General features: G+C 36.7%; 1 pseudogene; it reads right to left on the reverse strand.

Moving 5' to 3' along the window:
* Window positions 1-1,770: 1,770 nt before the first annotated feature.
* LOC138307133 (uncharacterized) lies at window positions 1,771-12,548 on the reverse strand (annotated as a pseudogene).
* Window positions 12,549-18,260: the final 5,712 nt, after the last annotated feature.

Below are 18,260 nucleotides of genomic sequence, written 5' to 3' on the forward strand. Positions count from 1 at the left end.
CTGATTTAGGTCAGATTTCGCATGCCTTAATTTACGTATTTTGCGATTTTCTAATTGTTGTTTATTCATGTATTACGAATTATTCTTTAATACAAATAAAATTAGAAACGTAACGCATACGTAAATGACTATGAATAAGAGAAAGCAGCCATCACAAACTTTACATTTAGTGGGTAACTGATATGCAGATGTACATAGTGGTTATCTTCCAATTATAATGTTTTATTATTATTATTCAGGCATATTTAAAATGTGCAACAATTGTGTTTTCGTTAATCATTTAAAATTACGTTGAGTTTGAGTCCCACGTGCCCTTTGTGGCATTAGGTTTTGACTATTTTTCTTTGTTTTCATACTAATTCTATATTTCTGTTCGTCGATTCTTTTCATACCTCAAGAAAATTAAAAGTGTTTAATTGATGTTTTTGAAGTATCATATGTCACAAAGAGTTCTAATTATTCGTATCAAAACATGTTTCAAATCATTGAAAATGATTTGTACACTATTGATGTTATGCTCACTCTCCCTCTCTATTTTTCTACAAAGAATTTATCTCTTTCTTAAAAAAATATCATTATCTTAAATATAAAACCATTATAGGATTACGCAGTATTGTATGCGTTGTAAATTTGAATGAGAGGGCGTTTTTAAATTTTAACTCTAATTCACTTTTGTCCGGCGCAAAAACCCGACATCATTGGGACGTTATAATAGATACATCTGCGTTACGTATTGATTTGAAACAAAACTAATGCAGTGGAAAATCAATGGAATTGTACGTTTAAACGTATTTCATGTTATCTTGTCTGAAAAAATAATTATAAACAAAATGATTTCATACCCCGATGAATTTGAAAATAGTGACATCATTTATTTATTATCCTGACGTCATTGAAGAGGGAAATTCCCTTTACGCTTTCTGACAATTGATACTTCTGAGAGCAGATTCCCTCGATCAAATTTTGACACATATTACTGGACACGCAATAGTATTTGGACACCAGTTTCCTCGCGTACTTTTCATTTAATGAATACTTATGAGAATGTTATGAGCCAATACAAACAGCAAATACACCTGTCATTTACTAATAAAATATTGAGGGTGTCAAGGCGGATTTTCTTTTAATTTGTGACGATATCGTCGGCACACGTTGATTGACGTTTGTATACAAGAAACAGAAATATGTCCAAGGAGATTTACACCCCGGCCGGTCTGATTTAAATTTATTGAAATTTAGAAATAATTATATACATACAAAAATGGTTATATTTATGTTATTTGACAGGGATGTTATCGTACTGAATACCTTGCATAGCAAACGTAAGTGCAGATGTATAAGTACATGTACAGCTGACTAATTCATAATTATTTTTTCTTATAATTTGCTTATTTGAATTAAAAAGTCGGGCAAAGGAAGGCTAAAGTATGTAAAAATAGATAAATTATTTGTTTTTTAATAGAAAAATGAAATTTCTCGTCAAAATCGCTGTGCATGCAAACACTTTAATTCATGTTATAGGAATTCTAAAACGTCATTCCGGCTAACTATGTCCGTGTTGATACATAACCTTGCTTTCAAACAGTTATGCGAATTCATTTTTAGAACTGTGCTAAATTTGGGTAGAGGGTACTTGTCAATCTGTAAAACAGGGTTAATGGTAGTTTTAAAGTCACCACACAGTCAGATAGTTCCGTCGCGTTTCGGTACAGCTACAATCGGAAGAGCCCATTCACTGTGCTCAACAGGTTCCAAAATTCCTAAGTTCACCTAACGGTCCAGTTCCTTTCCTACAGCAGGCCGTAAGGAGTATGCAAGGGGTCTAGCCTTCAGAAACTTAGGAGTACATCTATCTTTAAGGTGTAAACTAGCTTTCATGTCCTTAAGTTTTCCTAACAACTCGTCAAAGACATCTGCGTACTTCTCCATGATATTTTCCACCTCCTTCGTCGGAATGGAGAGTTTGACCTTTGAACCTGATACAGCATGTATTTCCGCCAAGTCTAAACGGATAGAGCGTAGCCAGCTGCGTCCAAATAGTGGAGGGCCTCCCTTCTCTATTACGTATAAAGGGAGATTACTCTTGTGGCAATTCAGCTCAACTGTAACATCCAGCTTTCCACATGAAGCTTTAGGCTCACCTGAATAGGTTTTCAATGTAACTGTAGTAGGGTAAAGTTTCTCTCTTCCAAAAATGTTTAGAAAAATCCTGGCGCGACATCACAGAAACTTCTGATCCGGTGTCTAATTTCATACTTAGTGACTTTCCATTTACCTGTGCTTATCCAGAATGACTCGGATTTATTACTGCCAATAGAGTATAACTCGACATGTCCAATGATATCCTCTTTCGTGTCAAACCTTTTTTGATGATCTATTCCATGGTTTACTGCTTGGCACTTTATTTCCTGTCGCTTTGTTAACATCCTGTCGACATGCCTGTTGAATATGACCTATCTTTCCACATTTCCAGCATTTTCCTGACTTGTAAAAACAGTCTTGCTGGTCATGTCTTGTCCGTAGACATCGATAGCATGGTTTGGGGTTAGACTTGACAGTTTTAGGTTTATTTGCTTTCGTACTGTGGACTGGTTTATGTACATGTTTAGCCTGCAGTTCTACTGCATCTCTAGAAGCCGTATCCACAGCTACTGCGATATCCACCGCTTTCTCAAATGTTAGAGTTTTCACCGATAGTAATTTCCGTTGAATAATCTCATAAGAGAGACCACAAACAAATCGGTCACGTAGCGCGTAGTCAAGTATCGTTCCGAATTCACAATGTCCGAAACTTTCTCAGCTGTGCGATGTAGTCTCGTCCAACCTCACCTTCTTTCTGATCACGCTGATAAAATCTGAACCTCTCAGCAATCAACAGCGGTTTAGGAGACAAATGTTTGGACAGGGTCTCGATAAGTTCATTCGTCGCAGGCTTAGCTGGGGCTGTGAGATATCTCAATACCCCATATGTCCGCCCACCTATTACACTCAGTAATGCAGGGACCTTTGATTCTGGTTTTATTTCATTAGCGATAAAGTAGTGTTCAAGCCTTTCACTATACGAGTCCTAAGTTTATATGTGCTCGTCAAATGGTTCTAGCCTTCCCAAGGATAGACCACTAAACGGGTACATACTACAACCAGGACTATTCCGGATGATCAAATACATAACAATAACGTATTCAGTTACCTTCAAAATGGTCATATTTGCTCGTGTTTTTTCTTCTTTTATATAGAGTAACTGTTAAGCGCTACGCTTCAAATTTAGCTATTTTATCTTATAAACACATCTAGTTGACAGTACGGTCAGCATTGTCCTACAAACATGCAAACTGAGGCATGCGAAATCTGGCCTAAATCAGCGATCACAATGTTCATAGAGCGTAACTACAGTTATTCACATTCGGTTGGGTACAGTGTTGTATGATCTTACCAAAACTTTCCCATCGTATAACATCCTCTCCTTGGGCAAAGATAAATGCTGGTGTGCCAGGATGATGGACATCAAAGCCACACGGACAGGGAGGACCACTCTCAATAACAGCCATCCAACCGTAGTCATATGGGCAACCATTATATTCCTGGTTTATGAAAAATCTCCGTTGGCATTCTCTAAACAGAACAGAATATCATCGTTTTGTTTTAATTTGATGTGGCGTCAGGTTTTCATCGACAATATATAGCCAATAATTTTCGCGGAAGGATGCTTTCGGAATTTCGAGGGCTTTCAGCGTGGTCACGAAATTTGATTCGTCAAACATTAAGAATCGGTTGATATGTATATACTTTAAGCAAAATAGCGAAATTTTAAATAGCTTAAATTCAATTTCATATTCTAGATAAAAAAGCGATACAGCAATTTTAATGATAAGTTATGATATATCAGTAATACATGATTTATTTGGATATTGTGATATGAGTAGAATATATTTCAATCAAGTGTATAGCGACCTTATTATTGATGCTTAGTCCAGTTCATCAAAATATAGTTTTAACGCCAAACATAATGATGCCATGAATAGTTTAACCATTCTATTAGTTAAAGGAACCAAATGTAGGGTACATTGTATGTAATAAATCCAGTTAATCACAGTGACTGTAACATACCTAAATACGAAAAGAAAACTACCAATCAAAGTGAGTGTAACATACAAGTGTATCGACCCACACTAGGAAAACAACTAATCCTTATGAGACAGTAACATACCTACCCACTCAATGAAAAGTGATTGAAGATGCGGTTTCTATCCATGGTACTCCAGCCACTGTCAATAACAGTGTTGTTGGAAAACCAATCTTCTTTTGTTGACCCAACACCATTAAATCGGATGTTTACTACCCGTGTTCCATCCTTGTACAATTCAAGTTGCACCTGTAATAACAAATTATTAGTAAATTGTTCTATTTGATTATCCAAAGTAGTTATATGTATATTGAGATTTTAGTTGCTAGCATGAAATATGGCACACTTAATCAACAGTATGACAGTACTAAAGCTGTCGTCTTTGAGATATATGTATATATAACATATTTCAAGGAAGGTTAGTAATGAATTTCCAGGTAATTGCTTCGAATCATTTTTTTATTAATATTAACAATAAATATACAGATGGATGTTTAATATTGTTGTTTTTGTTTGATATAACCCTTTGATAATGATTTAGCAATATCAGCACGATAACTTTTAACACAATCGTGAAATTATTATTGCAAATAAAAACATATTTTGTTTTTCTCTTTCTACCATTAAGGGATTACTATGTGTGTGATAATCTAAAACTGTTTTGTTACAGGAAATGTTTTTCATAGCAACTAATGCTCTTTGTCGACAAGCCATGAAGTCTATATAATTCACCATCGATATATTAATAAAATACAGAATCAAATTGAATCAACATTTTATAATTTGTATAAGCCCAGACAAAACAACAATAAAACATTCGATTTGGTTTAAAGATGCTTCAACACCGACAGAGCATAAACGATATTCATCATTTGAATAATAATTGGTATTTATTCAATTGTGTATATATATGTCTAATCAACACACAAAAATACATAAAAATTATTTATTTTGCTTTTCACGCATGCGCAATCACTACTCAATTCTACATTTGTATATATGACTTAGTGCCACAGATCTTTTTCGGATGCAATTAATAGGTTTTAATATTTTCATCTTTAAGTAAAATTAGAAGCTCAAACTTTTCAACGATGATAATGGTGTAAAGTATGTAACTTTTGTAGCTGAAGAAAATTACTAATTTGTCTGCTCCTGGTTTTGATAGAGAAAAATTCCATTTGTCAGTGATGGAGCATCTTTTAAGTTATCATGAACTTCAAATCTACATAACGCTGAAAATATTGAAATATGTTGTTACAAGGTCATAAAAACTTCAACGTAATCAAATGTTTTATTTGTTTACCGAGAACCACGATAACTATGCGTTTTCCTCATTTAATTTATTTATCAATCAACATGCTAAATCCACGAAAGTTATTAAATCGGTTCGAAGCAGTTGACAATATAACGTAATTAAACGGAAACTTTAAGCATAAGATTCTTAATAATAATTTTCAATTCAAAACCACCTTTATTACTTACAAACTGAAACATTTGCAATTATAATCCTATTCAGTGCATGATATAATGTAAACAGACAAAGCAATATCAACATTGTATTACTAAACCTCAGTGATTCCCGCCGATTCCCACGTGTCCAGAACACTATGTCTATATATGGTAGTGCACGTGGACGTCCCTGTCATGAGACGGCATCCGTCTTCAACTGGGGTCGGTAGGGAGAGAGTTCCCATCCAAGCATGATAAGGATTCAGATTGTTGTAGGCCTGCGCTCTGAACACTAGTTCCCAGTCATTATCTGCAAATGTATTACATATCGATATTTATACTCCTTACATAACCACTGAGTGTAATATATAGTGAGAATAATAATGTTGGCGTCAGCACGCCGTTGACGCCATATTGTGTCGACGTCATGTTGTGTCGACGTCATAAATCGTGAAACATATCATAGAAAAAAATAACTGTTCCTCGAAAAAAATACAATTAAATGAAGAAAAGAGAAAAATACAATTTTACCTAGCGACCAGTGTGAACTTCGTTAAATATGGCACGAATAATAATAATAATGAGGCTGTCAAACCGTTTACGCCATGTTGTGTCGACGTCATACTATATCAACATCATATTGTGTCGACGTCATTCTATATCAACATCATGTTGTGTCGACGCCATGTCATGTCATCACCACGACACATTGTAGCAGCGTATATGATTTAATTTTAGCCAATATCTCTCTAAAGCTATCATTTTTCAGTTTACAATTAACATCAAAGGAAAGTCTCAATACACGATATTGTATACTGTTACGCATCACACTTTCTGGATGTTCAACAAAACCTAACAAAAGCATGAAGAGCAACTGAGTAGAAATTGGTTTAATGTGTATAGCATTATCAATTATTCAAATGTGATTATCATCATCGATATAGTGCTCGCTGGTAAACTAGTACACGTTTATAAACCCGTGCGTTATAGAGATGTGTAGTTAAACATACATACATCCCATAGTGTCAGTGACATCAACTATCAAGTTGGTAAATACTTAAATACAATACTACGAAAATCGTTTCTGTCATTAAAAGTATTAAATAAATAAGTTCAAAAAGCATGTCTTGCGGGCAAGATACCAATAGAATACTCAACTGCTAATTCATAAAAAACGCATTTTTGAAGATTTGATGAAAGATTCTAAACCACTCTAATACGTACTGTGGCTATGTGTCTTAGTTTCTCAAAAATCTTTAAATCAATAATATCTGATCAATAACAGTAATATCATTATCCAATTCAATCCAAGGCGATACCTTGACTGAAAAGGCTTTGATTTCTAAAATGTAACCTATAACGAATGTATTGGCCTATTTTATCAATTCCGGATCCAGGTAGGTTCTGGTACCTAATTTAGAATTTCCGGATTTGCCTCCGGATGTTAGTTTCGTCACTCATGATAGGATATGAACATGAACGCTTAACATGGTGCGTCTCAGCGAAGAACAGTGGACATGATACGGTATGAACTATACAATTACAATGTGTCAAGATTGCTGATTGTGTAACAGTAGGTGTTGTTAAAGATGCTCCATCGCTGACAAATTGTCGCTATCAAAAGCAGGAGCATTTTTTGCGTAAATTTGACATAAATATACACGATTTAACGCCAATCATTGTTCAATTGATGAATTTTATTTATGCTCTGTCGGCGGTTGAGCATCTTTAACTTAAAACATCTTAAAACATCCTGTCTCATTAGCAGATGAACTTAGGTTAACATTGGTCTTCGCGCAAGAAAATATTCTAGACCTACTTTTGCAGTAGGCCTTCTACTAGGTCAAGTATACGTAGTTTATACGATGGTTATTTAAAAAAATGCAAATAACACGGACAGATTTTTTACATTTTTATGAACATTTACATGTTTTTTTTTTCATTTTGCAGACGTTTTGTTCCCGTCATTAGCAAATGAAGAGCCAGACGTGTTCGTTTTGGAGTTTGGGATGGGAGGGGGTGTTGCAGACCTAATCAAAAGGCATATTTCCAACATTTTAATGTTTAGTTATCCTTTGATTGGACTATCGGATCTGTCCTTTACCGTTTTAATGATTTTTGTTTAGTGTTTGAGTGGAGCAACATTGTGGTACCGAAGAAGAGTCAACTGTGCCATGTCCCTGTGTGACGTGTGTCGCAACTAGATGTAGGCTACGTCAGAGTGTCTTCTTTAGAAGCCAAGGATGAAGTCAAAGCGACGATAGTAAACACTTTATGACAGTCAATGAATGTTGATTCATCTTTAATCAGTTGTTTAACTTGTATCCAGGCTAAAGGTTACATAAACCACTAAAACAATGACAATCTCATTACGTTACGGTGACTCTTCATTTAAAATCGAAGCGGGAGACAACCGAATTGCACAGTCTGGACAATATCCTTTCGCAGTTTTGCGTACGAATTGAAATAATTTCGATATTTATTGTAAATCAATATAAATGTTTTATGTTTTATTTAAATTACACAGAAAATATAATTGTTTTTTTTTAAATAAATGTATGACGAATCGTAATATTTGTACTATTTATTTGAATTAGTTGTATTCTAATGACGGATTTTTTTCTTACATCTCCCGTTATAGTTTTCCACAAGTCCAGAGACTCGAAAAAGTTCGAATATGAATTGCATTTCATTCAAGAGCAGCCTAATCCATTACCCCGTGAAGTCAACCCAAGCAAGATTAAATCATTTTCATAAGACATATTATCCCATTTTTTCAAAACACAGAATCTATCACAAAGAAGTTTCTGATAAAGGACCTGTTTTACGAACATTGGAAACTTGCCGACGATAAATTTTATCAAGTAGCAACATTAATGCCTAGCATTGAAAAAGTTTTGCAAATTTCAAAAGATTCTCATTGATATTTGCTATGACCAAATTAAAGTTGCCTAGCAGAGGTTATGACAAGGTTTTTTTCCATTCAAAAGGGTATCAAAATCGTGTTTGTCAAATCATTGTATTTTCATTTAATACGCGTCCTTGTAGATTGTAAATTGTCTGCCCTGACGCCACCTAAAGATTGTTTCCTAAATTTTATATAGCTGTTAGATTGCCCACTCTGACCCCTCCTGTAGATTGTTACTTACCTCTAAATAGATGGTAGATTGCCCACTCTGACGCCTCCTGTAGATTGTTACCTACCTCTATGCAGATGGTAGATTGCCATCTCTGAGGCCTCCTGTAGATTGTTACCTACCTCTATATAAATCATAGATTGTCCACTATGACCCCTCCTGTAGATTATTACCTTCCTCTATGTAGATGGTAGATTGCCCACTTTGACGCCTCCTGTAGATTGTAACCTACCTCTATATAAATCATAGATTGTCCACTATGACCCCTCCTGTACATTGTTACCTACCTCTTTGTAGATGGTAGACTGCCCACTCTGACGCCTCCTGTACATTGTTACCTACCTCTATGAAGATGTTAGATTGCCCACTCCAACGCCTCCTGTAGATTGTTACCTACCTCTTTGTAGATGGTAGATTGCCCACTCTGACGCCTCCTGTAGATTGTTACCTACCTCTATATAGATGATAGATTTTCCACTCTGACGCCTCCTGTAGATTGTTACCTACCTCTATATAGATGGTAGATTTCCCACTCTGACGCCTCCTGTAGATTGTTACCTACCTCTATATAGATGGTAGATTACCCACTCTTACGCCACCTGTAGATTGTTACCTACCTCTATATAGATGGTAGATTTCCCACTCTGACGCCTCCTGTAGATTGTAACCTACCTCTATTTAGATGGTAGATTTCCCACTCTGACGCCTCCTGTAGATTGTTACCTACCTCTATATAGATGGTAGATTGTCCACTCTAACGCCTCCTGTAGATTGTTACCTACCTCTATTTAGATGGTAGATTGCCCACTCTGACACCTCCTGTAGATTGTAACCTACCTCTATATAGATGGTATTTTGCCCACTCTGACGCCTCCTGTAGATTGTTACCTACCTCTATATAGATGGTAGATTGCCCACTCTGACGCCTCCTGTAGATTGTAACCTACCTCTATATAGATGGTAGATTTCCCACTCTGACGCCTCCTGTAGATTGTAACCTACCTCTATATAGATGGTAGATTACCCCACTCTGACGCCTCCAGTATATTGCTGCCTACCTCTATATAGATGGTAGATTGTCCACTCTGACACCTCCTGTAGATTGTAACCTACCTCTATATAGATGGTAGATTGCCCACTCTGACGCCTCCTGTAGATTGTTACCTACCTCTATATAGATGGTAGATTGTCCACTCTGACACCTCCTGTAGATTGTAACCTACCTATATATAGATGGTAGATTGCCCACTCTGACGCCTCCTGTAGATTGTTACCTACCTCTATATAGATGGTAGATTGCCCACTCTGACGCCTCCTGTAGATTGTAACCTACCTCTTTATAGATGGTATTTTGCCCACTCTGACGCCTCCTGTAGATTGTTACCTACCTCTATATAGATGGTAGATTGTCCACTCTGACACCTCCTGTAGATTGTAACCTACTTCTATATAGATGGTAGATTGCCCACTCTGACGCCTCCTGTAGATTGTAACCTACCTCTATATAGATGGTAGATTGCCCACTCTGACGCCTCCTGTAGATTGTTACCTACCTCTATATAGATGGTAGATTGCCCACTTTGACGCCTCATGTAGATTGTTACCTACCTCTATATAGATGGTAGATTGCCCACTCTTACGCCTCCTGTAGATTGTAACCTACCTCTATATAGATGATAGATTGCCCACTTTGACGCCTCGTGTAGATTGTAACCTACCTCTATATAGATGGTAGATTGCCCACTCTGACGCCTCCTGTAGATTGTTACCTACCTCTATATAGATGGTAGATTGCCCACTCTGAGGCCTCCTGTAGATTGTTACCTACCTCTATATAGATGGTAGATTGCCCACCCTGACGCCTCCGGTAGATTGTTACCTACCTCTTTGTAGATGGTAGACTGCCCACTCTGACGCCTCCGGTAGATTGTTACCTACCTCTATATAGATGGTAGATTGCCCACTCTGACGCCACCTGTAGATTGTTACCTACCTCTATATAGATGGTAGATTGTCCACTCTGACGCCTCCTGTAGATTGTTACCTACCTCTATATAGATGGTAGATTTCCCACTCTGACGCCTCCTGTAGATTGTTACCTACCTCTATATAGATGGTAGATTGTCCACTCTGACGCCTCCTGTAGATTGTTACCTACCTCTATATAGATGGTAGATTTCCCACTCTGACGCCTCCTGTAGATTGTTACCTACCTCTATATAGATGGTAGATTGCCCACTCTGAGGCCTCCTGTAGATTGTTACCTACCTCTATATAGATGGTAGATTGCCCACCCTGACGCCTCCGGTAGATTGTTACCTACCTCTTTGTAGATGGTAGACTGCCCACTCTGACGCCTCCGGTAGATTGTTACCTACCTCTATATAGATGGTAGATTGCCCACTCTGACGCCCTCTGTAGATTGTGACCTACCTCTATATAGATGGTAGATTGCCCACTCTGAGGCCTCCGGTAGATTGTTACCTACCTCTTTGTAGATGGTAGATTGCCCACCCTGACGCCCCCGGTAGATTGTTACCTACCTCTTTGTAGATAATAGATTGCCCACTCTGACGCCTCCTGTAGATTGTTACCTACCTCTATATAGATGGTAGATTGCCCACTCTGACACCTCCTGTAGATTGTTACCTTCCTCTATATAGATGGTAGATTGTCCACTCTGACGCCTCCTGTAGATTGTTACCTACCTCTATATAGATGGTAGATTACCCACTCTGACGCCTCCTGTAGATTGTTGCCTACCTCTATATAGATGGTAGATTGCCCACTCTGACGCCTCCTGTAGATTGTGACCTACCTCTATATAGATGGTAGATTGTCCACTCTGACGCCTCCTGTAGATTGTTACCTACCTCTATATAGATGGTAGATTACCCACTCTGACGCCTCCTGTAGATTGTTACCTACCTCTATATAGATGGTAGATTGCCCACTCTGAGGCCTCCGGTGGATTGTTACCTACCTCTATATAGATGGTAGATTGCCTACTCTGACCCCTCCTGTAGATTGTTACCTACCTCTATATAGATGGTAGATTGCCCACTCTGACGCCTCCGGTAGATTGTTACCTACCTCTTTGTAGATGGTAGATTGCCCACTCTGACGCCTCCTGTAGATTGTTACCTACCTCTTTATTGATGGTAGGTTTCCCACTCTGACGTCTCCTGTAGATTGTTACCTACCTCTATATTGATGGTAGATTGCCCACTCTGACGCATCCGGTAGATTGTTACCTACCTCTTTGTAGATGGTAGAATTCCCACTCTGACCCCTCCTGTAGATTGTTACCTACCTCTATATTGATGGTAGATTGCCCACTATGACGCCTCCTGTAGATTGTTACCTACCTCTATATTGATGGTAGATTGCCCACTCTGACGCCTCCTGTAGATTGTTACCTACCTCTATATTGATGGTAGATTGCCCACTCTGACGCCTCCTGTAGATTGTTACCTACCTCTATATTGATGACAGATTGTCCACTTTGACGCCTCCGGTAGATTGTTACCTACCTCTATGTAGATGGTAAATTGCCCAGTCTGACAATTCCTGTACAGCTAACGGTGTAGTATAAGGGGAGTCGGTATTCAATTGACACTCCTGATTCTGACGATGATAGTTGAGAGATAAACAGCTTGGAATTTGGAAACACATTGTCGATGCATACCATGATCGACACTTTTAAATTTCCTAATCGACTCACCACCTGCCAACACATATCCATTGATGCGGATAAATTTTCCACTCGAAAAACAAGACGCTCCTAAGACACTTGATAAAATAGTTATAATATTCAACCCAAGCTTCCATATCCCCATATCAGTACGTGACACGGTATGCTATACACTAGATAATAACTCTCTTCTTCAATAAGTCACTTAATTGATTGGTAGAGCTATTATGAAAAAAGTATTGATTATTTGGAATTAATTATTGATAATCATTATTAAACATATGACCATATAACACGGCTGATTTGACTTGACGTTAAATTAATCCATTACAGTATTTCAAACTGATCTTTGGTGTATATTGAGTTATATTAGCTAATGAAACTTATTTCGGCTTTGTCACGTTTGTTAGCTTTATGACATGCCAATTATCCTTTCATTAAATCTATAGTTGTTGTACTGGTTTGTCTTTGTGCCAATTTAGTGGTGCTATATCACTGAATCTTGGCCGCTGAAATCACCAGCAAACCAGCCACAACCCTACCACAGTAACATCTATAAGGACTTCAGCCGTGCCTTCTCCTCTGTATTACTGTACAGCTATAGCAGGAGCAGAATACTGCTAACTTTTCTATATGCACTTGGACAGTGTCTGGGCCAGGGGAACAGAAGCCGTATTTAATAAAAATGAGACTTTTCTTAAAAATATAATCTGGTGTTAGGTGTAAGCTCTCCCGGATGTTGGTCCCATTGGATCGTGAGGTTTCATATCGATGAAGTTGTTGAGTTGAATGATGATTGGAGTCAGGTGTCTCTTTAAGTTGCCTTAGTTTTACATGTGGTTCCTTATGCATACTTAGTAATAGTGGATAATGGAAGCCGGGGGGGGGGGGGGGGCCCGTGTATTGTCCTATACTTTTCTGATTGGGAATTACATCTAAATATTTCACAGTAACTACCTTATACATACTACCAAAATTATTTCCATGGTTTACTAGTGTTTTCGGTATCTGCAGAGGTGTACAGGTGTTAAGTGTATCATATCTGTAGTGTCTGTAGTGTCTGTAGTGTATGTTGAGTTTTAAAGAATATCCCTAGTCTCGATATTCGATACCAGGAAGCAGGTATGGCGTAAAGATCACGATTCCCTAAAATGATGTCAGGCAATGATTTAATAACAACTTACTAGATATGAAATAACTTCCTATATGCACTTAATTCTTAGACGATGTTCCTGAATCGACTGCCTGAAGATATATTCACATTGGTCAATCATTATATTACACCGTCCTTACATGGCCCTGGCTGTTTATAGGAAGTTAAAATAATCAAACAATCAAACAAACATCTCATGCAATATTCTAATATTGACGTAGACTGTATAGCATGGTGTTCAATTCAATACAAACTTTGTGCGTCAATGTAGCAATCAAAGCAATGTTTTTGCGTTAAAACAAGAAAATAGTGATGATTTTATTTGAAGGCAGACCCGGTTTCCCATGATGCTTTGCGTATTATACTGAATTCCATTATTGTATGTAAAGCAATAACGTTCACTCACATAAGAAGTAGAACCAACTTGATAGGGAAAAACGCAAAGTGAAAACAAGTCTATACTATTATTCGGAAGTTAACATAACATAATGCATATAAATATTAAGTACACCACGTGACAGAATACTGACTTCTGATTGATTAAACACATAGGCACTATTTGCAAGTATTTGAAGTACTGAAATGGCGCGATTTGGGGCGTGAATCTTCAATTCACTAGTAAATATTCATATATCATTAATCTTCACGAAACTGAATCTCGTGTCAAGAAGCATAAATTTCTGCGTCAAACCTTAAATATTATATCTTGTACATAATTATTTAACAACAGGATATGTGAATAAAGGTAGTGTTGTTAGTTAGTCCTGGAGGTTTTGCTGATACTTTGAAATGGAAAGGGGGTCATACGCATGTGAGAGAATGGTACTGACCCCATTATGGCCTGGTTGAGAGGGCACTACTGTGTGAAATGGTTGGATAGGTCCTCGCCTTCGGCTCAGAGCGCTATTCCTTGTCTCAATAAATACTATGAGGCAATAGAGTCCTTTTTTAACCAGACTACGATAGATTAATAACATCTTTCTGATGGGATCGATTTATTCGCTCTTGGAGCCAAAATAAATGTTGGTTTGCCAGGATGATTGACATCAAAACCACATTGACAACCACTATTTAGGGTAATTACAATCCAACCGTTGTCACCTTGGCAACCATGATATCTGCGCGAAATTTGATTCGTCAAATATAGTTTTAAAGTCAAAACTGATGACGTCATAGAATCTCGGACAAGTTTGAACATTTTTATTGGCTCAAACAACTCAATTTTAGGTATGTAACAAACCCAAATAATTTCAGAGACTGTAACACACCTAATTTCGAAAAACAACGACCAAACCGAGAGACATACAGATGTACCTAACCGCACAAGGAAAGCAACTAATCCTTAGAAACTGTAACAAACCTACCCTTGCAATCAAAAGTGATGTAATGTGCGGGTTCTATCCAAGGTGCTCCAGCAACTTTCAATGAGGTTAGTGTTAGAAAACCAGTCTTCTTTTGTTGACCCAACACAATCAAATCTGATGTTTACAACCCGTGTTCCATCTCTGTACATTTCAAGTTTCACCTGCAATTACAATAGAGATTGGTTCTATTTGATAATGCAAAGTGGTCCTATGTATTGTGCGATTTTACCTAATATGAAATATCGAACACACAATCAACGCCTGCACTGATGCGGTATCGCAAGTGATGGATATCAAAATTAAAAGATATCATATATGTATTGCAGGTAGGTCTAGAGTGATTTTGAGGTAATTGTTTCGAACCATTTATGATTTCTCAGGTAATCGTGTCGAAACATTTTAACGATTTTGCAGGCAATTTTTCGAAGCAGCTATGGTTTTCAGGTAATCGTGAAACATTTATGATTTTTTAGGTAATTATTTGGAAACATTTGTAATTTTTCAGTTAATCATCGCTAAATAGTTTTGATTTTCCAGGTAATTGTGAAACCTTTATGATTTTTTAGGTAAGTGTTTCGAAAAAATAGTGATTTTTCAGGCAATCGCTTCTAAATAGTTCTGATTTTTCAGGTGATTGTTTCGAAACATTTATGATTTTCAGGTAATTATTTCGAAACATTAATGATTACAAACTATTTAAATACATATACATGTATGTGTTAAATACGGATGTTTTAGTTTGATATAAAGCATTAGGCGATGTTTTAGCAAATTTTAAATTAGGAAAAAATCTGGAAAACTATTATTAGAAATATGTTATTGTTCCCTGTTAACAATAAAACATTATGCGTGGTTGTTTAATATGAAAATATTTTTTGAATAGAAAAATTAGCCATCGATATGTAAATGAAAAAAATACAGTAGCAAATTAAATCAAAATTAAATCATTTGAATACTTCCAGTTCTCAGACAAAACAGTTATGTAATTTGGCTACGTCAGCATGAACTTCCAAATTTACATAACACTGACATTCTTCAAGTATTGTGCTACCAAGTAACTTAAATTTAATAAAGAGTTTCATTTTCTTAAGACAAAATTATATAGTTTTCCTCATTTAATTAATTTATTGAGACCTTCATATGTTTAATGAGAATATTATACAGCATTGAGACAGCTAGTTACAATACTCATTTGATGGAATCATTAATTAGCATCAGCAGATGGAAATATAACGTGTTAAAAGCAAACTTTAAAAATAGGATTAAACTTTTTAATAAAAATTGTCATATGTCAAACCACCTTTTAACAACAAGAGGAAACGTTTCCAAGTAAGATCGTTTTCAGTTCATGCTAGATTTTAAGCAGTCAAAACAGGTAAATAATTAAGTTAAAAACCTCAGTGATTCCTGCCGCCTCTCATGTATCCAGAACACTGTTTATATATATGGTATTGCACGTGGACGTATTTGTCATAAGACGGCATCCGTCTTCGACTGGAGTTGGCGAAGATAGCGTTCCATTCAAGAGTAAAAGGGATTCAGATTGTTATATGCCTGCTCTAAACACCAGTGCCCAGTCATTATCTACAAAGATGTTATATATTAATATTTTCCCCCTTGAATAACCACTAGATGAAGCAATACAACTCCAATATTAATATTTTTCGATATAGCACATCGATAATTCCAAAGACGATCTGCTTGGCCAAAAGTTAATGGCGCTTTAGAAAATGAATCGTGAAAGGCATTGTAGAATGTGAAAAGAGTATTAGTAGAAACAAGTAAAGAGAATATGAAAAAGACCCCATGTTGTGTCGACGTCAAGTTGTGTCGACGTCAAGCTATGTCGACGTCATGTTGTGTCGACGTCAAGTTATTTCGACGTCATGTTGTGTCGACGTAAAGTTGTGTCGATGTCATGTTGTATCGACGTCGTGTAATATCGACGTCAAGTTGTGTCGACGTCATGTTGTCTCGACGTCATTTATTATCGACACCATGTTGTGTCGACGTAATATTTAGTCGACGTCATGTTGTGTTTATTCCATATTCGTCAATATCTGGATCTGTCATATGTCAGTTAACAATATCTTGCTAAAAATGTTTCTTAGAAACCGTTTAATGACACTGTCGTATCCATGGAAGTGAGTGATCATTTTAGTTTTGCTTGGGTAGAGACAATCATGGTTTCTACTACCAAACATCTGCCTCGATAATATATAACCAAACGATCGGGTTTCATCTAATAGAGAGTCATGCTGGACAATATATCACTGTCGATCAAATATACTAAATATACTAAATATACTAAATATGATAACATAATTTGTTTTTGGTTTTTAAAAGATTATGAAATGCAAAAATATCATTTAGTCTTAACTTTGATTATCAGCTGTAATGCTTTAAGCAAACAGTGTGTCAAGTTAAAAAACGATGTCTTGTGAGTAGGATATGAATATAATATGCAACTGGTAAAGCATAAAACCAAAGGAGACGGAATATTGAAAATTTGACTGAACACTCAAAACGACCTACTGTGACTGTGTGTCTTAGTTTCTCGTGCACTTTGTAAAACATCAATATCTGATCGATAAGAGCTGTATCATTATAGAATCAAATTTCAAAATATTAAACTTACCTGAAACTGCTTTTGATTTTTAAATGGTACTTAAAAGGATTTTTGAAAGTTTGTAAAGTTCCAAAAGGTATTAGCTTATCGTTGATACTATATGTAATATCACTCATTATCCCTTGATAATTTTAGATAAATAAATACAAAGTTTGATAACGTGGGTTGTCTTATTTGTCCCCATGTCGCACTAGTTACTGCGCAGTTGTTTATTATCACTACGCTACACGACAAAAGAGCAAAATGAACATTCATCGGTAACTATAAATACAGATGTTCAACATTACAACTGCTTATGAAAACCTTTTATTTTTGTTTCGGAAACGTAATTGACTTTCATGTATCACTTTTTAATGGTCTAAGTATTCTATGCGATCACAGATTGTCCACTCTGAAGGCCTCCTATAAATTGTTACCTACCTCTATATAGATGGTAGATTGCCCACCCTGACGCCTGCTGTAGATTGTTACCTACCTCTATATAGATGGTAGATTGCCCACTCTGACGCCTCCTGTAGATTGTTACCTACCTCGATATAAATGGTAGATTGCCCACCCTGACGCCTGCTGTAGATTGTGACCTACCTCTATGTAGATGGTAGATTGCCCACTCTGACGCCTGCTGTAGATTGTTACCTACCTCTATATAGATGGTAGATTGCCCACTCTGACGCCTCCTGTAGATTGTTACCTACCTCTATATAGATGGTA

Source organism: Argopecten irradians, chromosome 14, assembly GCF_041381155.1.
Source record: "Argopecten irradians isolate NY chromosome 14, Ai_NY, whole genome shotgun sequence".
Lineage (NCBI taxonomy): Eukaryota > Metazoa > Mollusca > Bivalvia > Pectinida > Pectinidae > Argopecten > Argopecten irradians.